Genomic DNA, 23,714 nt, shown 5'->3' on the forward strand with positions numbered 1-23,714 from the left:
GCTAGCATTGGTGTTTTCAGCACTGCAGTGTAAATGATGTCAACAGCACGCTTACAGGATCTGGCTTCAGGCCAACGGGATATCTGCCAGTTTAAAAAAAGCTAAACGTGATCTTTTTAGTTACAACCCTCTGTGAAAAGAGGTGAAGAGATGCAGCATGTCCGGAGACACTGCCAGAGTAAATGGTTGGATCTGGTTTTCTTAAATAATAAGATGGATGATGAGCTTCCAAGATGGTCAAATTAATTCATATTTCCTAAAAGTAGTTTAAACGGCTGAGTAAAAGAATATCACATTTATCAAAATGATAGAATACTTCCCTAATCTGGTTTTATTCATTCTATGTCAGTAAAATCTCTGCAAATCGAAAATATAATTCCTTGTGTATAGTGCTGTAAATGTAACATATGTCATCCCTTTAACATACAGAGTGTCTTGATGTTTGGTTGTTGACTTTATTGCTCTCTTTATGTATCCCATAAAAGTAACACCTAATGTTATCAGTCCGTTCCTAGGAGTGGTAACATAATCTGTACACTCACGATAATCACAAAGCATTATTTAAGACTATTTGTAATTTGAAAAGATTAATACAGTGAGAATTGGAGCATGTGGTGCATTTCGTGGCTACTCTTAGGCTTATTAAGATCCTGCTCAAAAATGTCATATCAGTCAGTATACAGTGTAACTTGCAAGATCACGAAGAAAGATTAATCTTTCAGGTGCGTCAGGGAAATCACCAGTACCATGGCACGGGATCATGTGCCTACGTGAGGGAAGGAGTGATAGTTAGTTGCCTAGGTAGATAAAAGTGCTGGAGAAACTTAGCGGGTGCAGCAGCATCCATGGAGCAAAGGAAATATGCAACATTTCGGGCCGAAACCCTTCTTCAGACTGTCTACCTTCGCATTTCCAGCATCTGCAGTTCCTTCTTAAACAAATAGTTAGTTACCTAATCGCATATTGTCTTTCCGTTGATAGACACAAAAAGCTGGAGTAACTCAGCGGGACAGGCAGCATCTCTGGAGAGAAGGAGTGGGCAATGTTTCGGGTCGAGACTCCTCTTCAGACTGGTTAGGGTTAAGGGAAACAAAAGATATAGACTGTGATGTGGAGAGATAAAGAACTATGAATGATAGAAATGCAAAAAAGTAACGATGGTAAGCTGTTTGTCGGGTGAAAATGAGAAGCTAATGCGACTTGGGTGGGGGAGGGATAGAGAGAGACGAAATGCCAGGGCTACCCGAAGTGAGAGAAATCAATATTCATACCACTGGGCTCTAATCTGCCCAAGCGGAATATGAGATGCTGTTCCTCCAATTTGCATTTAGCCTCACTCTGACAATGGAGGGGACCTTGGACAGAAAGGTCTGTGTAGGAATGGGAAGGAGAATTAAAGTGTCCAGCAACCGGGAGCTCAGGTTGGTTCACGCGGGCTGAGCAAAGGTGTTCTGTGAAACGATTGCCCAGTCTGCGTTTGGTCTTGCTGATGTATAAGAGTCCACATCTTGAACAATGGCTACAATAGATGAGATTGGAGGAAGTGCAAGTGAACCTCTGCCGAACCTGAAAGGACTGTCGGGGTCCCTGGACAGTCGAGGGAGGAGGTGTAGTGACACGTGTTGCATCATCTGTGGTTTCAGGGGAAGGTCCCTGGGGAGGCGGTGGTTTGGGTGGGAAAGGATAAGTTAACCAGGGAGTTGCGGAGGGAACGGTCTCTGCGGAAGGCGGAAAGTGGTGGAGACGGAAAAATGTGGCTAGTGGTTGGAGGTGGCTGAAATTTCCGTTGACTGGTTTAATCATGTATTGTCTTTCCACTGACTGGTTAGCATGCAATAAAAGCATTTCAACAAACCTTGGTACACGTGACAATAAACTAAAACCAAAGGAAACTAGATGGAGGCAGTCATAACATTCAAGGGCAACGGCACCAAATGACTACATTGCCAGAGGAGCAAATGGCCTCCTGCAATTCCAAGCATGAATTCTAGACAGTATGTTTCCTGCTTGGTTTTACTGGCGGAAATTTAGGACAGGATGAACTTCCTGACTATGGCGGGGGGGGGGGGGGGGGGGGGGGGGGGGGGGGGGGGGGGGGGGGGGGGAGGGGGGGGGGAGGGCAGAGATGATCACTCATGTGAAATTCTGTGACATAAGATAGATCAGGTTTGAAAGGTGAAGAATTAAATAAAAGAGCAGAACAATAAAGGATCACTCCCTGTGTCTTATACCTGACTAGCTTCAAGAATTGTATACAGGGGTGCATTTTAGATCGCAAGGATATGAGAGCATATACTGGACAGATGGCAATTGTACAAAGGAGCCAGATTCCTTTAGGTAAGCCGTTGTTTGCATACTTGCAAACAGGAAAGTGAATTAAATTGGAAAGATACCATTCAAAATATATATCTGGATCCATCAGCACAGCATTTGCAAATTTATCTGAATTTGAGACAGAAAAGATCTTTAGAAGAAAGGAGACCAGAAAATAATTAAACTGAAATAGCTGAGTATTTCCATCAAAAGAGATTCTGGAATTAGCTTCATCAGTGATTGAAATATTAATGTTGTGTCTCTGTCCACAAATACTGCCTGACTTGCTAACTGTTTCCAGTTCCATCCATTTATAGTTCAGATTTCCAGTGACTGCTATTTTTTTTCTTAACTTAAGGCAATCATGTGCGAGTAATTTCAACAGGACAAGTTGATAAACTGACAAGGCTTAAGAGAGGTAATAGTTTCACACTTCAGTACACACGCACATGTGCAGGAAGTCGGGAAACATTTTCTGTGGGGAACAAATAAATTAATTTTACAGATGAGGATCTTTCAACTGTTCTGAGAAATACAACTGAAATGTTAAAATGTCTGTTCTCTCCATTGACCCTGCCCAGCTTGTGGATGGTTGCTGCCATGTTCAACTGTTGTTAAATAACTATGCAGAGGTACTGGAATATTTCAGACAATAGGTAAGGATGGAGGGAAAGGTGAGAAATATATTAACTGACTTAATAAAGTCTGTTTTCTTGCTTAAATAAATGAAGAATTTTCATTGAATCTGCTTGATATTGTCATGGAGTTTTTCTCTATAGAAAATTGTCATTGAGTTTTCCTATAGTTAATATTGTTAAGCATTGGATAGGATGTTGCTTAAAATACAGTTCAATTAAGAGCAATCAAAGAACATTTTTTCCAGAATAGAAATTCATCACTACAGCACTTTATGTGTAAATAATTACTCTATAAAATTATCAAATGGGGCTATTCTGTAATATTAAAAAAAAATACAAATTCAAAATATATATCTGGATGCATCAGCACGGCATTTGCAAATTTATCAGAATTTGAGACAGAAAATAGAAGACCAGAAAATAATGAAACTGAAATAGCTAAGTATTTCCATCAAAGTGTGTTTTTTTCACAATTGCACATATACCTCCTCATCATATGCCTTGTGCATTTCATGCAATATGCCTTTTAACATCTTTCTAAAGCTTGATAAAATCACTCAATGACTATCATTATTTTGAAAGCTAGAGTACTTTTTGGAATGAAATAGCAATAGAAGAAAAATAACAATTCTTATTGAAGATTTTCTTCATGGGATGTAATTACAATGGCACGTACTCTTTCACTCAATCAGGTAAGCTTCAGTTAAAAAGAATGCAAGTCCCACAAGAAAAATACAATGGTTTTGTTGTACAGAATCTTTTGGTAAAGACCTACTTGGTGCTGGCTGAATGGATGTACCCCCTGATTTCCCAAAGATGGGCAAGTATTCTTGAGCAAGATGGAATCTCAATGATATTTTAGTGTGGACCCTTGACATAGAATCAATTTGTCTGCCAGAATAGGTTTAAGCTATTGATGATAGTTGATCCTTCTGTGGAAAGAACAAGCATCTTTCCCAAGGCCAATGTCAAAATATCTATAGGTACAAGTAATCAATAAGAGAGCTTGAAGTTTTATAAAATCAAAAGCACACAAAGTGCTGGGATAACTCTGCAGGTAAGGCAACATCTCTGGACAACAAGAATAGGTGACGTTCAAGTTGAGGCTCTTCTTCAGACTGTTTTATAAAAGACTCTGTCATAAATGTCAGGGCCCATTTCTATAAAGTAATTCAAAACATGGAATAGAAAATGTAAATTGTTTTGCAGAATATAAAAATATATCCAAGTGAGACAGTGACTATCTATTTTCACTTGTTTATGAATCAAATGAATATTTTCCATGTAAAAGCTTCTTGAGGTATGTTATGAGAAAATGATTAGTAAAGACCAATGTGGGTCCCTTGAAGGCAGAAACAGGTGAAATTATTATGGGGAACAAGGAAATGGCAGAAGAATTGAACAGGTACGTTGGTTCTGTCTTCACTAAGGAAGACACAAACAATCTTCCAGATGTGCTAAAGGACAGAAGAACTAGGGATACAGAGATACTGAAAGAAATTTGCATCAGGTGAGAAATAGTATTGGTTAGACTGATGGGACTGAAGGCTGATAAATCCCCAGGGCCTGATGGTCTGCATCTAAGGATACTCAAGGAGGTGGCTCTAGAAATCGTGGACGCATTGGTGATCACTTTTCAATGTTCTATGGATTCAGGATCAGTTCCTCTGGATTGGAGGGTAGCTAATGTTATCCTACTATTCAAGAAAGGAGCTAGAGAGTAAACGGGAATTATAGACCAGTTAGCCTGACATCGGTGGTGGGGTCAATTATTAAATAAGTAATAACGCCACATTTGGATAGCAGTAAAAGGATTGGTCCAAGTCAGCATGGATTTATGAAGGGGATATCCTGTTTGACTGATCTTCTGGAATTTTTTGAGGATGTGACAAGTAAAATTGATGAAGGAGACCCAGTGGATGTAGTGTATCTGGATTACAGAAAGCCTTTGATGAGGTCCCACACAGGAGATTAGTGGGCAAAATTTGAGCACATGGTATTGGGGGTAGGGTATTGACATGGATAGAGAATTGGTTGGCAGACAGAAATCAAAGAGTAGGAATAAACGGGTCCCTGTCAGAATGGTAGGTAGCGGCAAGTGGAGTGCCGCAAGGCTCAGTGCTGGGGCCACAACTATTTACATGAATGATTTAGATGATGGGATTAAAAGTAACACTAGCAAATTTGCAGATGACAGCTGGGTGGCAGTGTGAACTGCAAAGACCATGCTAGGAGGTTGTAGGGTGACTTGGACAGGCTGAGTGAGTGGGCAGATGCATGACTGATGTAGTATAATGTAGATGAGAAAATCTTTTTCACCCAGAGAGTTGTGAATTTGTGGAATTCTCTGCCACAGAAGGCAGTAGAGGCCAATTCACTGAATGCATTTAAAAGAGAGTTAGAGCTGTTGCGGCTACGAGAATCAAGGGGCATGGGGAGAAGGCAGGCACGGGTTACTGCGTGTGGATGATCAGGCTTGAAGGGCTGAATGGCCTCCTCCTGCACCTATTTTCTATGTTTCTATGGATTCTTGAAATTTTGAGAAAAAATAGTGCACGCTAAAGACACCTAAAACTCTAGATAATCCAAATTTGTGTGTTCTCTATACTGCAATTTGCAAAAAGACGGGAGATAGAATCAATGTCTTAATTGAATAGGTGTATTTTCTGACATTTTACATATTCCTTTTGAAAACTCTGTCTCTTGGGATTGCTTAAGTAACGACAGCAGACAATAGAAGATCATTCAACAATCAGAATAATTAACTGTAAGCCTTTTCATGTTAGTTACTATATCTGGTTGTCCAAATGAGACATGCAATTTGAAGATTTAAATTAAATCATGCATCTAAGTACCAACTCTCAAATCAAAGCAAGACACCAAGTTCAGTGCCAGTCTTTTCCATCATATAACCATATAACAATTACAGCACGGAAACAGGCCATCTCGGCCCTTCTAATCCGTGCCGAACACTAGAGCATAATAGAAAATGCAGTGAATTGGGGAACAAACAGGAAAGCATCAAAAAAAGAGGCTGATTACATTCCTACAACAGACTCGAGATAACCAGTTTTGTATAATGGTGGTGGAATGGTATAACAGAATTCCAGACGGTGATAATTAATCAGCCTGAGATACAGGCTGGTTGTGATTGGCACTCTGACTCAAGAACTTAACTGTATCTTAGACAATAGACAATAGGTGCAGGAGTAGGCCAGTCAGCCCTTCAAGCCAGCACCACCATTCAAAGTGATCATGGCTGATCATCCCCAAACAGTATCCCATTCCTACCTTCTCCCCATATCCCCTGACTCCAATATGTTTAAAAGCCCTATCTAGCTCGCTCTTGAAAGTATCCACAAAATACTTGAGGCAGAGAATTCCACAGACTCACAACTCTGTGTGAAAAAGTGTTTCCTCATCTCCGTTCTAAATGGCTTACCCCTTATTCTTAAACACTGGCCCCTGGTTCTGGACTCCCCCAACATTTGGAACATGTTTCCAGCCTCTAGCGTGTCCAAACCCTTAACAATCTTATATGTTTCAATAAGATCCCCTCTAATCCTTCTAAACCCCAGAGTATACAAGCCCAGCCGCTCCATTCTCTCAGCATATGACAGTCCCGCCCTCCCGGGAATTAACCTTGTAAACCTACGCTGCACTCCCTCTATAGCAATAATGTCCTTCCTCAAATTAAGGGACCAAAACTGCACACAATGCTCCAGGTGTGGTCTCACTAGGGCCCTATACAACTGCAGAAGGACCACTTTGCTCCTATACTCAACTCCTCCTGTTATGAAGGCCAACATGCCATCCTTGAACTGATCAGGCTAGGAAAGAAGATTGTGAGTGTTGATAATCTTTATAAAAGGCTCACCAGATTAAACTTACTTTGAGATGTAATTAATAAAATAATCTCTATGAGCTCTATATTGGCAGTATGTTCTCTTCTTACTCAGCCTGGATGCATGTTCTCGACCCAAAACATTCACTCCCACCTGTTGCCTCCACAAATACTGCCTGACCCACTGATTGTTTCCAGCGTTCACTTTTTTGAAAGATACTTAATTGGATTTCAGCATAACACTGAATTTAATAGAAATATTCTTCTGCCTCATGTCAAACTAAAATGTAACTATGCTATACGTGTTTAACTGTCTGAGATAAAATTATATTTTAAAATTCACATTAATTACGAGTTCTTAAAGAGAAACATCAGGGAACTGATGAGAACGGGAACAATGACACTAATCTACCCAATGTTGGCGATTATGGTGTCCAGCTATTTTTTGATAGTGCTATTGATTATCCACACTAAAATGAATTTCCTACCAATCTTTGAATTATAGTAAACGCTCATTATAGACCATGGGGGTGGGGTGGAGTGTCCGTTATTGCAGAATGTCCGCTAGAACTCAGTTAGGGATTATCATTGTATAACTGCTGTAGTAGAAGCAAAGACGTGCAGATACTGGTTAAAGGGACAAAATGCAGGAGAATCTTAGCGGGTCAAGCAGCATCTTTGGAGAACCAGAATAGGTGACATTTCAGGTTGGGACCTTTCTTCAGACTCTCAGTCTGGAATGGAGCATGGAATCCAGGCGAGTTTGTTGCCCCAGCCTGCTGGTGGTCGTGGAGGGGTCATTAGTCACAGCCCGCAGGGCGGCTGGAGTCGGGGGAAGGGGCGGTGGTGGTCTCAGGCGCGGGCGGCCTAGAAGACGCCGATGAAGCTATGTGGGCCAGCAGTGGCGGCAGTAGGTTCAGCCTGGAAGCAGCTGGGAGGCGGTGTGGGCCTAGGTTGGAGTCGGCAGTCCAGCCTGGCGGTGAAGGTCAGTCCACTAATACTGAAATCCATTATAAAGAGGGTTTACTGTATTTAAATGAATGTAAAATGTGGTGATATCTGGCAGACACTTAATAGGCACTCCTGAAACTAAAATACTGGGGGATCAAAAATTAAGCAAAGGCAGTAGATAGTCATTTTATTTGTACAATAAATATTTATTTAAAACCCCATGCTAAATTAATGTAGAGGCGAACACTGAACAATGTGTTCATCATCATTTTCACATCTTTATTCCCATCAACCTGAATAAGGAAGCTAACTAGTAACATAAGATAGATACAAACATTTGGAGTAATTCAGTGGGTCAGACAGCATCTCTGTAGAGAAGGAATAGGTGACGTTTTGGACCCACCCCCTTCTTCAAGCCCGACCCGGAAGGAAGATGGGGAGTGAAATGTTGAACTAGTGGGTGGGATCGTGTATGGAAGGGGCAGGTTACAGTAAGGAAAGTGAAAAATATTACACCTGGAATATAGAGGGGTGAAAGACCAGGAAAGGAATTGGGAGACACAGCAGGGGATTTGGAGAATGGGTTAGGGTTATCTGGGCAGATGAGAAGATGGGAACACTTTTCATTCCTTGAATCTTTTTCTACAGAAGAACACAGAGAAATAGCAAACTGTGCACTGATATACTAAGTTCAAAACTTTTTTTTTTTTTTTTTTTTTTTAATTTAATTTTTTTATTATTGGAGATAGGTACATAATCTATTACATCATTACTGTTACATCATTTTTAAATTGATAATATTGTCAGTTATTATTACATTGTCTCCAATACTTTTTGCATTTTTCTTCGTTTTTTTTTTTATAACTAGATAGAGCTAAAGGGATAGATGAAATAGAGAGAGGGAAGAAGGAAAAAGAAAACTAAAATAAAAAAAAAAGGAAGAGGAGTGAAAGAGGTAATTGAAGAAGAATGGAAACATTTGTTAGAGTTTAAAAACATCATTCGAGATATGTTCGTACATTTCGAAGTATAGCATTTCATCCAATCTTTAGTCCGGGTGCTAGTCAGGTTCCTGTGCTGAACTATTCTGACCCTTTAAGTAATCAATAAAAGGAGACCATGTTCCAACGAATAATTCCTGTTTATCCAACAGGGAAAATCTGATTCTTTCCATGTTTAAGGTCTCCGTCATTTCTATAATCCACATTTTGATTGTGGGGGCCGTAGGGCCTTTCCAAAATTTTAGGATTAATTTTTTTCCTGTTATTAAACTGTAATCGATAAAGTTTCTTTGTGTTATTCTAAGTGTTTGATTTAATTCTAATATTCCGAGTATTATTAATTTTGAGTTTGGTTCCAGTTGTGTGTTGGTTACTTTGGATATTATACTAAAAATATTTACCCAAAAATTTTTAATTTTTGTACAGTTTGTAAACATGTGCGATAACGTAGCTTCTAAATGTTGACATTTATCACATATAGGTGAGATATGTTGAAATATTTTATGTAATTTTGTTTTGGCGTAATGTAACCTATGTATTACTTTAAATTGTATTAGAGAATGTCTCGCGTTTAGTGAACACTGATGTATGTGTTGTAGACTTTCTTCCCAAGTGTCTTTCGTTATTACCTGATTTAATTCTTTTCCCATGCTTGTCTGTATAAGTCCGTCAAAGGAATATCACTGTCTAATAAGATATTATATATATAAGATATTAATTTTTCTGTATTAGGATGCTTATTCCAACATTCATCAAGAATCTCTGGGTTTCTATTTCGAAAATTTTTAGAATTCGATTTAACATAATCTCTAAGTTGAAGATATCTGAAATAATCATTTCCTCGAAGTCCATAAATCTGTTGCAACTCCTGAAATGTCAAAAAAGAGCCTTCCTTGTAAAGGTGTCCCATATTTTTAATTCCATAATTCTTCCATTGTGTAAAACCCCCGTCTAAACATGAAGGCTTAAACAATGAATTATTCACAATTGGAAGAAAAAGAGATAAGTTATCTAATTTTAATGTCTTTTTTAATTGTTTCCAAATTTTTATAGCACTAAATATTATAGGGTTTTCCCTGTAAATTTTCTTGTTTAATTTAGACGTAGCAAATAATATCGAACCAATATCATAAGGCATACAATCTTCCTTTTCCATTTTTAACCAGTCTGGTTGCTGGTCTATTTCTCCCAACCAGAAGTTCATATTTTTAATATTAACTGCCCAGAAATAAAACAAAAAGTTAGGTAAAACCAAGCCTCCATTATTTTTTGATTTACACAAGTGTCTTTTGCTTATCCTATGATTCTTATAATCCCAGATAAAATCATTAACAATAGAGTCCAATTTTTTAAAGAAGTTTTTTGCCAGGTATATCGGAATCGTCTGAAAAAGGTATAATATTTGCGGTAAAAAAATCATTTTTATGGCATTAATTTTACCAACCATTGAAATAGGTAATGTTTTCCAGTATTGGATATTCTTATGTAATTTATTCAATAATGGGGGGAAATTTGCTTTAAATAATGATGTATATATCTTAGTTACATAGATACCTAGATATTTAAATTTTTCATTTACTACTTTAAATGGGAATTGTTGTATTATCTGTTTATTATGTTCCCTTATTGGCATAATTTCACTTTTATTCCAATTTATTCTGTATCCTGAAAGTGCACCGAATTGGTTTATTAGTTTTAATAGGTTTGGGATACTAATTTCTGGTTTTGTGATGTAAATTAATACGTCATCTGCGTATAGAGAAATTTTATTCACTGTGTCTTTACTGTTATACCCATATATTTCCGGATGCCCCCTAATTCTTTCTGCAAGTGGCTCAATTGCAAGTGCAAATAGTAATGGAGATAACGGGCATCCTTGTCTACACCCTCTAGATAGACTGAATTTAGATGACAGTCTTTGGTTGGTAAGTATTCTAGCCGTAGGATTTGTGTATAGCAGTTTTATCCATGTGCAAAATTTCTCCCCTAGCTGCATCTTTTCCATCACCGAAAATAAATAAGGCCATTCGACCTGATCAAATGCTTTTTCAGCGTCAAGTGAGATTATTGCTAAATCTTCATTAATAATTCTCTTGGTATATATAATATTAAATAATCTTCTTAGATTATAATATGAATACCGTTTCTGAATAAAGCCTGTTTGGTCAGGGTGTATTAATTTATTCATCACTGTACTTAATCTACGTGCTAGTATTTTAGTTAGTATTTTCTGGTCTGTATTCAGAAGTGCAATTGCTCTGTATGTTCAAAACTTTTAAAGACCAAGGACTCAATTCAAGTAGTCATCCTGGCATCAGTTCAGAGTGTTTTGAAATGCTCCCTAATTAGGTGGAGATCTTCCTTAATTTGCATGATAATCAGCAACCCGAGGAAAATCAAAAATAAATGAAGAATACTCAAAACTCAAAATAAAAACTAAATGCTGGATTCGACAAATTGAGCACCATTTGCAGAAAGAGAGATAGTGTTAACATTTTATGTTGACGATGAAGTGTCTTGAAGTAGAACCATTCGTCTGTTTCTCTTTCCATAGGTACTGCCTGATTAGCTAGATGTTTCTAGCATTTTATATTGTTATTTCAGGGCCTGAAATATTTCCATGCTAAATAAGGTGTCAAGAATAACATCATTCAATTTAAAAGTTGGAGAAATAATTTAAGTTAAGAGCATTAAATTTAGTTCAATATCTTTTGAAAATGTGCATGTAAGGTTATTTTTTAACATATTCTGTTATTATTTCAAAATAGGGCACAGAAAAAGATTACAATAATTTTATTCATACAATGATCACTTTGCAAAGGGTTTGCTTACAGTTCACGGTCAAAGGACTTTAGCAATAATGACGGTTCACTCTGTTAGCGTCATTATTTAAACTTTTATCTAGTACTTGATAAAGTTCTGATGGCATTGCAGCATTTATCATGGCTACCCAAGGTGAGGCAGGTAACTATTAAACAATTGATCAGAGTAGTTCAACCAATAGTTTACTCTGTACATACTTTTAGGGATAATCTTAATTCTGCACATTTGAAAGAAAACAAACATTTTCTGTTTCTATTTAATACATACTATAAGAATTTCTGACAGTAAAGATGGTGAGATATTAATTAATTCATGGAGATGATGCATCTACATGTATTTACCAACTTCCTTCTCAGAATTAACAACTTGCACTACTGTTCAAAATAAAACATTTCAGTGCTGCGGTACAACATTGTGCAGCTACTGTGGATGCCCAGAGAACACAATTGCCAATTATAACCCGAGTTATACAGTGTGTCCTCAACTGTCTATTCCAACTTCAATTCAACAACATTGCTCTCCTGGTTTCACCTCCCACTCCACTCCCGCCTCCTCCTGAACTGCATCAAGGATCCCAGGGTTAACTTCCTCATGGGACTCCTATAACACTCTACCACCAGTTTCCTCCCCAGACTAACACAGCTTTCTACCAGATGGAGCTTTTTCTCTATCAACAACCGAAGTCCTGTGCCGATTTACTTTCTTCTCAATTGAACAAATTTTCTTCTGTTCCCCTTTCCACAAAATGCAATTGAGCATTAATTTATGCATTCCCCAGATTAATGCTTTCTCTCTCCTCTCTCAAGCCGCATATCACCCCCACCTCTCTATTTTGGCCCACTTCTCATCAGGACTTCTGAGGTTTAATGCAGGTTAGTAGTTGGAAGTCAGGTCTCTCCATCTCTCTCTCTCCCTGCAATAACAATTTAATGGCAAGTGTGGCGGTATTGAAAAGTCTTCTTAAAAAAGTTCATTCAAAGGTGACTAGGGCGAAAACTCTTAATAAAACAGATTTCCTCATCTTTTGAATCAATTCTTCCCACCCCCAACCCACTCACCATTGCCCTCTCTCCTGCTGGTATAAGCCAACCTCTTTGTGGCTGAAAAAACTGGCAAATTGTGTTTCTGCACGTCGGTGAGAAACAACTTGAAAGGATTTCAGCACTTTTAAATTTAAAAGTGTTGAAATTGCTTTAAGAACTGAAGGCCAGAATGCAGCATTTAACTCCACAGGGGGCGGGCGCATAAAGCTTAAGGTCAGGTTAGATGTCAAAGTGTGGGGGAGGAGACTCCTGGCACAGAGGGGAACATAGCAGCTGCAATGCTTGAGGTTTGTTGGGGCAGAGAGGTGGCAATCATTTGGTGGGGGGGGGGGGGGGGGGGGGGGGGGTGGGGGAGATTAACATATGTGAGATAGCAAACAGGCAACAGCACCACCTATCTTGGAGATTAATCTTGAGGATATGGTCAGGGCTACGTCTAATATTAGTGATAGTAAAGCATGACAGATGGAAATAGTGGAGCACATGCAAGTTCTATGCAGCTCTAGTACTTTCAAAAGCAGAATAATGTGATTACAATTCATCAACTTAATCTGAACATTCCCATTATAAATGTACTCATAGTAGCCTACTGAGCAAAATCTTACCAGAAAGTGCATAAAAATTTGTGATATTCAACATGGATTAATCCAATTATGTTGTGCACCATAATTTATGGACAAGTAGTGTAAAAGCAAAGAAAAGACCCAAAAAGCTGGAGTAACTCAGCAGGACAGGCAGCATCTCTGGAGAGAAGGACCAGCATCTGCAGTTCCTTCCTATACACATAAACTCAAAGATTGGCCTGAATAAATGAGGATCAAGGGAAGAATATATATATATATACAAAATTGATGAAAATGGAGATAGGTAATTTAGTTTAGAGATACAGCGCGGAAACAGGCCCTTCGACCCACCAAATCCATGCCGACTGCGACACTTACACTATCCTACACACACTAGGGACAATTTACAATTATACCAAGCCAATTAATCTACAAACCTGTACTTCTTTGGAGTGTGGGAGGAAACCGGAGATCCCAAAGAAAACCCATGCAGGTCACGGGGAGAACGTACAAACTCCGTACAGACAGCACTTGCAGTCAGGTTTGAAACCGGGTCTCTGGCACTGTAAGGCAGCAACACTACCACTGCGCCACCCTGCCACCCGGTTAAATTAGTATGCAGACAACAACAAAATTGGTGGACAGTGAAGTAGGCTGCCAAGGTAGACAGAGGGATATAGATCAGCTACTGAAATGGGCGGAAGAAATGGCAGAAAGAGGCTTCACGGTATGGTACAGCAATTGCACCGTAGCGGACAGGAAGGCACTACAACGGGTGGTGAAAACCGCGCAGTACATCATCGGTGCCCCGCTCCCTGCCATGGATGCCCTCCACCGAAAACGGTGTCTGAGACGGGCCGGGAAGATCATTAAAGACCCCTCACACCCCAACCATGGACTGTTTGCCCTCCTCCCATCAAGGAGGCGGTACAGGAGCCTCAGGTCTCGTACCAGTAGGATGAGGAACAGCTTCTACAATAATACCATCACATTGCTGAACTCGGAGTCCCGCCGATAGACTTCTCCAGTCTCTCCGTCCATATTGTTCGATTATTGTTTGATTATTCTGTATTTTTATTTCTATATTGCACTATACCATGGACTGACGCTAAACTGCATTTTGTTGTACCCATACTCGTATTTGTGCAATGACATTAAAGTTGAATTGAATTGAATTGAATTGAATAAAGTTTAATCCATGCAATTTTGAAGTGCTGCACTTTGGAGAGAGAATACTGTTAATGATAAATCTATTTACAGCACGATGTACAGAGTTATAGTCTTGGGGTCCAAGACCATTTCCTTGAGTGGTAAAGAAGGCACATGGTATGCTTGCCTTCATGGGTCAGAGCTTTGAGTACTAGTCAGGAAGTCATGTTGCAGTTTTATAGGACTTTGATTAGGCCGCATTTGGAGTATTGTGTGGAGTTCTGGTTGCCCCATTACAGGATGGATATGGAGGCTTTGGTGAGGATGCAGAAGAGGTTTACCAGAATTAAAAAGTCTAAAGAAAGAAAAACCCAAAACATCACTTATCCATGTTCTGCAGAGATGCTGCCTGACCCGTTACTCCAGCATTTTGTCTTTTTTTTTTTACTAGAATACTGCCTGTATAAGATAGTATTACCTATGAGGAGTGGTTGAACAAATTTGGATTCCTTTCTCTGGAACATCATAATTTGAGGGGAGACCTGATAGATGTATGTAAAATCGTGAGAGTTAGGCAATCAGAAACTTCTTTTCCCAGCAGGGGTAATGTCAAATGCTAGAGGGCATAGCTTTGAAGTGAGAGAGGTAAAGTTTAAAGTGGATGTGTGGAGCAAGTTTATTTTACTCAGAGAGTAATGGGTGCCTAGAACAGGCTGTCAGGGTTGGTGGAGGAGGCAGAGACAATAGTGGCATTTAATAGGCTTTTAGGTAAGCACGTGGAGGTAATAAATAATAATAATAAATTTTATTTTTGGGCGCCTTTCAGAAATCTCAAGGACACCTTACAGAGATTAACAGGAATAAAAAACATATGATCAGAATAAAATAAATAATAAAGACATCACAGAAACACAAATTAAAAACAGAATTCAGTCCAAAAACAAAAAAATCAAAAACACAATGTGAAAAGAGAGCAGCGGCAGCTAATGCGCGCCAGCGTCCACTCTCCCTTCCGACCGCCATCTTGGACAAAGACTAACAGGATTACTTACAGACCAAAAAAATCATCCCCCCACAATGGATACCACTGTGGGGGAAGGCACAATGTCCAGTCCCCAACCCCAAGTTCACCCAAAGTCAGGCCTATTGAGGCCACCGCAATTGCCTCTACGGAGGCCCGATGTTCCTGGCCGTTCTCACCGGGTGATCTTGCGTCGGGAGAGTCCCTCTCGGCTGGGCCACCTGGAACGGCCGCTTCCTAGCTGGAGACCGCGGCTTCCGAAGCCGACAAGGCCGCGCCGGCCTGGAGCTCCCAGGCTCCCAATGTTGAAATCGGCGCCGCCCGCTCCGCTCCGCAGACCCGCAGCCCGGAGGTGTCGAACACGGCGGACACAGCTTATCGGAGCTCCAGCACGTCGATCCAGTGCGGCGACCCAGGCAAGGCATCGCCTGCTCCGCTCCGCGACAGCGCCCCAGTGCTGCGCCGCCACCGAGGCCGAGGTGCTGGGCGGTCCCCGCCAGGAAACGGCGCTCCAAGCCCGCTGGTAGGCCACAAGGACGGGTCGACGGGCAGCCCGGAGAAAAAGCTGCCTCACCGACCAGGTAGGGACCTAGAAGTATAATTCTCCCCTACCCCCCACATTAAAAAGTCCATTTCTCCAACGGACGAAACACAGGACTTACTAAAAACTTTTTTTTAAAAAGCGAAGTAAACGGACGGCTGCTGGTTAGCAGCCGCTCCCCAAGATGGCTCCTCCTCCAATGCAGGGAATGGAGGGATATGGGTCACATGCAGGCAGAGAAAATTACTTAAACTTGGCATGAGGTTCGGGGTGGAAATTGTAGGCTGAAGGACATATTTCTGTGCTGTACTGTTCCATGTTACATTGCTGAAATAGGGAAGGCAACACTGTTTATATTCAATAAATTGTAGGAGTCTGTGGGGTGACCTTACAGATGGTTATAAGATTACAAGGGGCATATATAGGCTGTGTAATTCTCAAAATAGGAGAGTCTAGAGCATGGGCATGGATAGACGTTGATATTGAACAAGCTGTCGAAGAAGGTAGTAGATGCACAAACAATTAGAAAGAGTGCAGATGAGATAAAGATTTGAATTGAAAAGGAATTTATTAGCCAGGTCCTGTACTTGGATAGGAAAAGAGCAGAGCAATTCAAGCCTAATGTAGGCAAATAGGATGAGCGCACATAGGCATAATTGGCATGGATGAGATTTGCGCTGTATGTTTAATGACTCGAGATTTGCCTCTGAGTCATAACATTCTTAGCTCAAGTCCACAAGAAAAGAGAAGAAAAGTTCCAGGCAGGAAATAGGGAATACTGCTCTCTCCATGGTGCCATCTTTCAGATTGGTTATTGGCTTATTTTATACATTACATCCAAAATATATTGTTCATTATATTGGAAAAAACAAGTTATTCCTAGTGGCTTGACTAATATCCATTCCTCAACCACAATGATGAAACTAGGATCTACCCCAATATTAGATGAGAGATCATTATATGACTACTCTACTGACATCTCGAGAGCGATACCTTATGTCATTCCTATGTACATGCTGTAAGTTTATAGAAGGCACCCACAGTGAGAATCAATTGCCTCACTGAGACTTTTTCCAGGGCCAAACAGGATTATGTCCTAAAAGGATTTGCTGCAACAGAATTTTGAATCTTGCAGCAAATCTCAGAAGAAATCCAAGTCCAAAGCGGCCTCTGTAGACCTGCTATGCCTATGACATGTCTGCAATAGCTTACGCTGAAGCTTCCAATTGCCATTGCTAGCATTAAAACAACATAACTGAAACTGATGGTGCTGAGCAATTGGCAGCAAATATTCATTTGGGAAATAAAGTTATTTCACCCTTATCCCTCCACAACAGCATGCAATGAGGCTCATTATGTTTGCCAACGCTGTTCAACATCTACACAAGCAACATTCCACTAGAACTGGAGTTTCCAAACCATGTGCTAAGTAGTAGATTGAGGGCTGGTCAGAAACAGAGTTATGCATCCATTATTCAATTTTCATTCCTATTGCTGATGTTTTTTCAGATCTTCACCATCGCCCACCTTATAATGAATGCACTGAGTACTGAATTTATCAGTAAATCTCCTATGTCATTGCTCAGAGGTTGCTAGAGATAATTGTGTTGCATACAACTTAATCTTGCTCACATAGCTAAGTGAAAAGAATCAACCAATTATGCTTTGAAAGGTATTATTTACAACCATGGAAGTAGTTTCATTGAAGCCAGACCATCACTGCAAACTGGTAAAACCCACAAAAATATACATAACTATTGTTAAATAAACATATTCCTTTCACATTTTCTTCATGCCTGGAATATAAAATATCTTTCTAAACAATGTTTGATTCTCTGACTGATTCTTCAGACTGGAAATTGATACAGTCAAGAGTATTAGTTAAAAGCTTCTATAGCAAAGATGTAACAAAAATGCCAAAGTCTGAAAGGATTTGTTTTGTATCTGCATTTACTAAATCCCTCCTTGAACATTGAGTCTATTGCTGAAAAGTAATCACAATATTTCAATGATATTTTACTACAAAATAAAATCAAACTGACAATTTCCCTTAGTGGTTTATCTTCCTTCAAAGAAAAATAATAAGAATTGCAGATTACGAGCAGGATAACTGGCATGTACCAGGGCTTCATGGCAGGAAGCAGAGGGTGGTGGTGGTGGTGGTGGTGAAGGGTTGTTTCTCAGACTAGAGGCTTGCATCTAGTGATGTGCCTCAGGAATTGGTTCTGGGCACATTGCTGTTTGTCATCCATATCAAGTATTTGGAAGAGAATGCACAAGGCAGATGACACTCAAATAGGTTGGATTGCAGACAGTGAACATGATTAGCTGGGCAAATGGACAGAGGTGAGAAAAACTTAAGACTGAGGTGAGAAAAACTTTTTCACCCAGAGAGTTGTGAATTTGTGGAATTCCCTGCCACAGAGGGCACTGGAGGCCAAATCACTGGATGGATTTAAGAGAGAGTTAGATAGAGTTCTAGGGGCTGGTGGAATCAAGGGGTATGGGGAGAAGGCAGGCACGGGTTATTGATTGGGGATGATCAGCCATGATCACAATGAATTGCGGTGCTGGCTCGAAGGGCCGAATGGCCTCCTCCTGAACATATTTTCTATGTTTCTATATGGTTAAGGTGAGAATGCAATGATTGAATAGGAAATTTTTGCACACAAAAGGTATTGGGTAAATAGAACGAGCTGCCAGATTAACTAGTTGAAGCAGATACAATAACAACATTTAAAAGATACTTAGACAGGAAGATTGATATGAAAGATTTCGAGGGATATGTACCAAACACAGGCAAATGGAACTAACGTAGGTAGGGCATCTTGGTCGGAATGGATGAGATGTGCTGAAAGGCCAGTTTCCGTGCTGAATTATGACAATAACTTGTCAACACATTGGTCAACAATTACAGAAATATTTCATAACTTTAATTATAAGCAGTAGCCAAACCTACTCCAGCAGTTGTTCAGCGACAATTTATTGTCACTTTATGGTTATGAAATTGAAAGCAATCAAGCAAAAATAGTTCTTATAAGTGCATCCTTCAGTGTGAATCCCCAACCTTTCTGGAGAAAGCACACACTGGGCACAATGCATAAGGTACAAACACCTCCAAAGCTATCTGAAAGCAATGAACACAAATGAGAAAAAGGAAAATCTAGCTGTTAGAAATTATAGTTAATCAATGAAACTGTTTAGAGCATGTCCGCCTTCCACTTGAGGTGTTCACATATAGTTGTAAGTAAGCTTTTCAATGTTAATAGCTTCCTGGAGAAATACTATTGTAAATATAAATACTGGGGTGTAGCATGTGTTTTTTTTAATGTTCTACCATTCAACCTTTCTACATTCTGATTGTAAGCCCAAGTTGTGTTTAATCACCAGGAGTGCGTAAAAAGGTGTTGATTTACACCGAAGATAGACACAAAATGCTGAAGTAACTCAATGGGACAGGCAGCATCTCTGGAGAACATTCTCTCCAGAGATGCTGCCTGTTCCATTGAGTTACTCCAACATTGTGTCTACCTTTCAACACCAGGAGACTGGCAGCTCTCTAGATCCTTATCCAGAGGGAATATTGGTCCTTGCCTTTTTAGGGTATCTGAAGAAGACTTTGAGGGTATAACCATATAACCATATAACAATTACAGCATGGAAACAGGCCATCTCGACCCTTCTAGTCCGTGCCGAACACATTTCCCCTAGGGTATCTGAGGAAGACTTTGAGGGCATAATTGGTGCAAGCAGCCGCATTGCCAAAGGAAGTTACACAACGCTCTCTTGTAAAGAAGTTCCCCCTCTTACCCCTAACCCAAAGTAATTCTACAGCCAGTCCTCTTATACATAAACTTTACACTCCAGTGGGAAAAGCTTTTTCCACGTCAACTCTGTATCCCTCCATCATTTTAAAAACCTCTATCAAGTCCCCCCTTAACCTTCTGCGCTCCAAAGAATAAAGCCCTAACTTGTTCAACCTTTCTCTGTAACTTAGTTGCTGAAACCCAGGCAACATTCTAGTAAAATAATTGGTGCAAGCAGCCGCATTGCCAAAGGAAGTTACACAACGCTTCTTGTAACCTCTTATAACCCAAAGTAATCTACAGCCAGAGAAGTATACATGAACTTTACACCCAGTGGAATTTATCCTGTATGCCACTTTTGATGGCATCGTTCCTGCATTCCAATATTATTCTACTAGTCATACAGTGTGGATGATACACTTTATGTCTCTTTGACCCATACCCTTTGTCGGTCCAACTCACCCATGCTGGCCAACATGCCCCATATATGCTAATTCCACCCGCCTGCCTGCGGCCCATATCCTTCTCAACTTATCCTATTCAGGTATCTGTCCAAATCTTTTTTAAATGTGTGACATCACCTGCCTCAACTACCTCCTTTGGCAGCTGCTTCATATACCTAGCACCCTTTGTGTATCAAATCTTTCTCCCCTCACCTTAAATCAATGTTCGCAGGTTCTTGATTCCCCTACTTTGGGTTAAAGACTCAGTGCGTTTACCATATCTATTCCTCTTGTGATCTTATTTTCCTCTATCCTATACTCCAAGGAATAATGTCCTAGCGTGCTCTCTCTATAGCTCAGGCTCTTGCATCCTGGAAACATAAATCTTCTCTACACCCTTTCCAGCTTGACAACATCTGGTACGACTGGAAGCTCAGGGGGAGTAAAATTGCCCTTTTGCACCAGTAACAAGAAAATGCAACAGGGAAATGGCAGCTCATAGTATTTATTTCTGTAATCATTTACACCAATCCTTATCTCTTCTAAATATTTTAAATCTTCATATACTGAGAAAGAAACATTTTAAACAAACAATATTTTAGATGGCAGCTATCATAATGAAATCTTACTTAATAATTAATTTTTCAAAACATGAATTTGGATTAAGTTTTAGTAACCCGGCAGTCATTCTGCCAAACAATATGGTACTAGGCACTTCACTCCACTTTTCCACATACTGTGATAGAAGCTTTTGTATAGATGACATGGTACAGCTTAAATGAATCCAGCTGTTGAATTAGTGGTTAGCATAGGGACACCATAGATAACCAACCTCACTCAATAAACTTTAACTTAAACTCATCACAAAAATGAGAGATCTTTGTGATTTTTACTCATCATACAACCATTCTGGCAGATGGTAATACCCTTTGACAGTTTTGTTGTTTATCAAGAGCAATTGTGAAGGTATGAGTGGTCTAGCGCAAGTTGATTGGAGCAGCTTTTTTGGAAGGGAAAAGAAGCGGTAGAGTTGGATGCTATTAAATGTGTGCTGACAAGAGCTCAGAATATGCATGTCCCTGTTAGAGTGAAGGGCAAGGCAGACAGACGTAAGGAAGCTTGGCCGATGAGGGAAATTGAGGCATTGTTCAAGAATAAGAAGGAGGCATGGGACAGGTTATATATAGCTGGGATCAAGTGTATCTCTGGAAGTATTTAGTTTAATTTAGTTTAGTTTAGTTTAGAGATACAGTGTGGAAACACGCCCTTCGGCCCACCGAGTCCATTTTGACCAGCGATCCCTGCACATTAACACTATTCCACACACACACACTAGGGGCAATTTTCACTTATACCAAGCCAATTAACCAACAAACCTGCATGTCTTTGGAGTGTGGGAGGAAACCGAAGATCTCGGGGGAAAACCCACGTGGTCGCGGGGAGATCGTACAAACTCCGTACAGACAGCACCTGTAGTCGGGATCAAACCCGGGTCTCTGTTGCTGCAAGTGCTGTATGGCAGCAACTCTACCGCTGTGCCACCGTGCCGCCCTGAGTTTCAGGAACTAAGGAGCAAACTAAAAAGGAAATCAGAAGGGCAAAAAGGACGCCAGGAGATAGCTCTGGCAGATAGTATTAGGGACAATCACAAGAGATTTTATCAATACAATAGGGTAAAAGGATAACTAGAGAGAGGGCGAGACCCCTCAGGAATCAAAGAGGTCACCTCTGTGTGGAGCCACAGGAGATGGGCGAGTCCTCAATGAGTATTTCTCTTCTGTTTTTACCAAGGAGAAAGACAGGAGGACAGAGGAACTTGGGACAGTCAATGGAAGTCTTGAGAGTAGTTAGTGTTGCGGTCAAAGAGGTGTTGAAGATACAATCGTGTATGAAGGTAGTCAAATCTCCAGGGACAGATCAAATACATCCTAGGACATTGTGGGAAATTATATTGGAAATTGCGGGAGCCTTGGTTGAAATTTACGAGTCTTCATTAAAAAGAGAAGAGATGCCAGGACTGGAGGGTAACAAATCCACATCCTAGGATGCTGGGAACTATGTGAGGAAATTCAGTTTATTTTATTGTTGTACCGAGGAATTGCGTTATTTCTCGGACTGGTCTTGGTTGCAAAGTGGTTTACGAGTCTGTCATTAAAATGATTTGGATGAGAACGGCAGTAAAGAAAGCGAATGGCATGTTGGCTTTCATAGCAAGAGGATTTGAGTATAGGAGCAGGGAACAAATGTTTTGTGCCACTATTCATAGAAGAGAGAGGTTGCTGATTCCTGGGAAATGCTGTAAACTATAGGCCAGTGAGCTTAACATCTGTTCAGTTCAGTTTATTTTATTGTCAAGTGTACCGAGGAATAGTGAAAAGCTTTTGTTATTTCTCGGGAAGATTGGAGTACTGTGACTCACAGCTTAAGGATACGGGTGAAATCCTCAGGAGGTTTTTTTCACACAGAGAGTGGTGAATCTCTGGAACTCTTGCCACAGAGGGTGTTTGTCATGGCTATATCAGTTGATTTGGATGTGGAAGGGGATACATGGAGAAAAGGCAGGTACGGGGATACTAGGATGATTTGCATTAAATGGCGATGCAGGCTCGAAAAGAATGGCCTACTCCTGCTAGATAGTGATTAGATTGTTGTGATAAAAATTGCAGATAGTGAAGATTCTGATGCAGCAGGATTCTGATCGGCAGGTGGGCTGAGGAATAGTTGATGGAATTTAATACAGAGAAATGTGAGATGTTGCATTTTGGGAAGTCTAACATAGACATGACCTACACAGTGAATGGTAGCTCTCTGGGGCATATGGTAGAGCAGAGGGGTCTACAAGTACAGGTACAATACATAGTTCCTTGAAGATGGAGTCGCAAGTAGATAGCGTGGTCAAAAAGGCTTTTGGCACATTGTCCTTCATCAGTCAGTGTATTGAGTGTAGACGTGGGAGGTTATGTTGCAGTTATGTAAGATGTTGGTGAGGCCACATTCAGAATATTGTATACAGTTCTGGGCACCATGTTACAGGATAGATGTTGTCGAGCTGGAAAGGATGCAGAGATGACTTATGAGGATGTTGCCAGGACTAGAGGGTGTGAGCTCTAGGAAAAGGCTGAGTAGGCTGGGACTCTATTCCTTGGAGTGCAGGAGGATGAAGGATGACCTTATAGAGGTGTATATCAGAGATATATGTAGATCAGATAGATGCACAGAGTAGGGAATATCAAGGACCAGAGGACAGGTTTAAGGTGAAGGGGAAAAGATTTAATAAGAATCTAAGGGGTAACTTTTTCACACAAAGGATGGTGGGAGTATGAAACAAGCTGCCAGGGGAGATAATTGAGGCAGGGACTATCGCAACATTTAAGAAACAGTTAAACAGGTACATGGATAGGACAGGTTTGGAGGGATATCGTTCAAATGCAGGAAGATAGGATTCATGTAGGTGGGACATGTTGGCTGTTGTGGGCAAGTTGGGCTGAAGAGCCTGTTTCCACGCTGTATGACTCCATGACTATAACAATTTAACATGGAATTGTTTAACACAACACAACGTCAGAGCTCCATAAGAT

At 40.3% G+C, this 23,714-nt stretch overlaps 1 protein-coding gene across 4 annotated transcripts in view; it reads right to left on the bottom strand.

Annotated features, from left to right (window-relative positions):
* adamts6 (ADAM metallopeptidase with thrombospondin type 1 motif, 6) overlaps window positions 1-23,714 on the bottom strand; it is a 281,109-nt gene that overhangs the window by 146,042 nt on the left and 111,353 nt on the right. The gene's annotated exons all lie outside the window — the stretch shown is intronic.

Source organism: Leucoraja erinacea, chromosome 1 (genome assembly GCF_028641065.1).
Source record: "Leucoraja erinacea ecotype New England chromosome 1, Leri_hhj_1, whole genome shotgun sequence".
Taxonomy (NCBI): Eukaryota; Metazoa; Chordata; class Chondrichthyes; order Rajiformes; family Rajidae; genus Leucoraja; species Leucoraja erinaceus.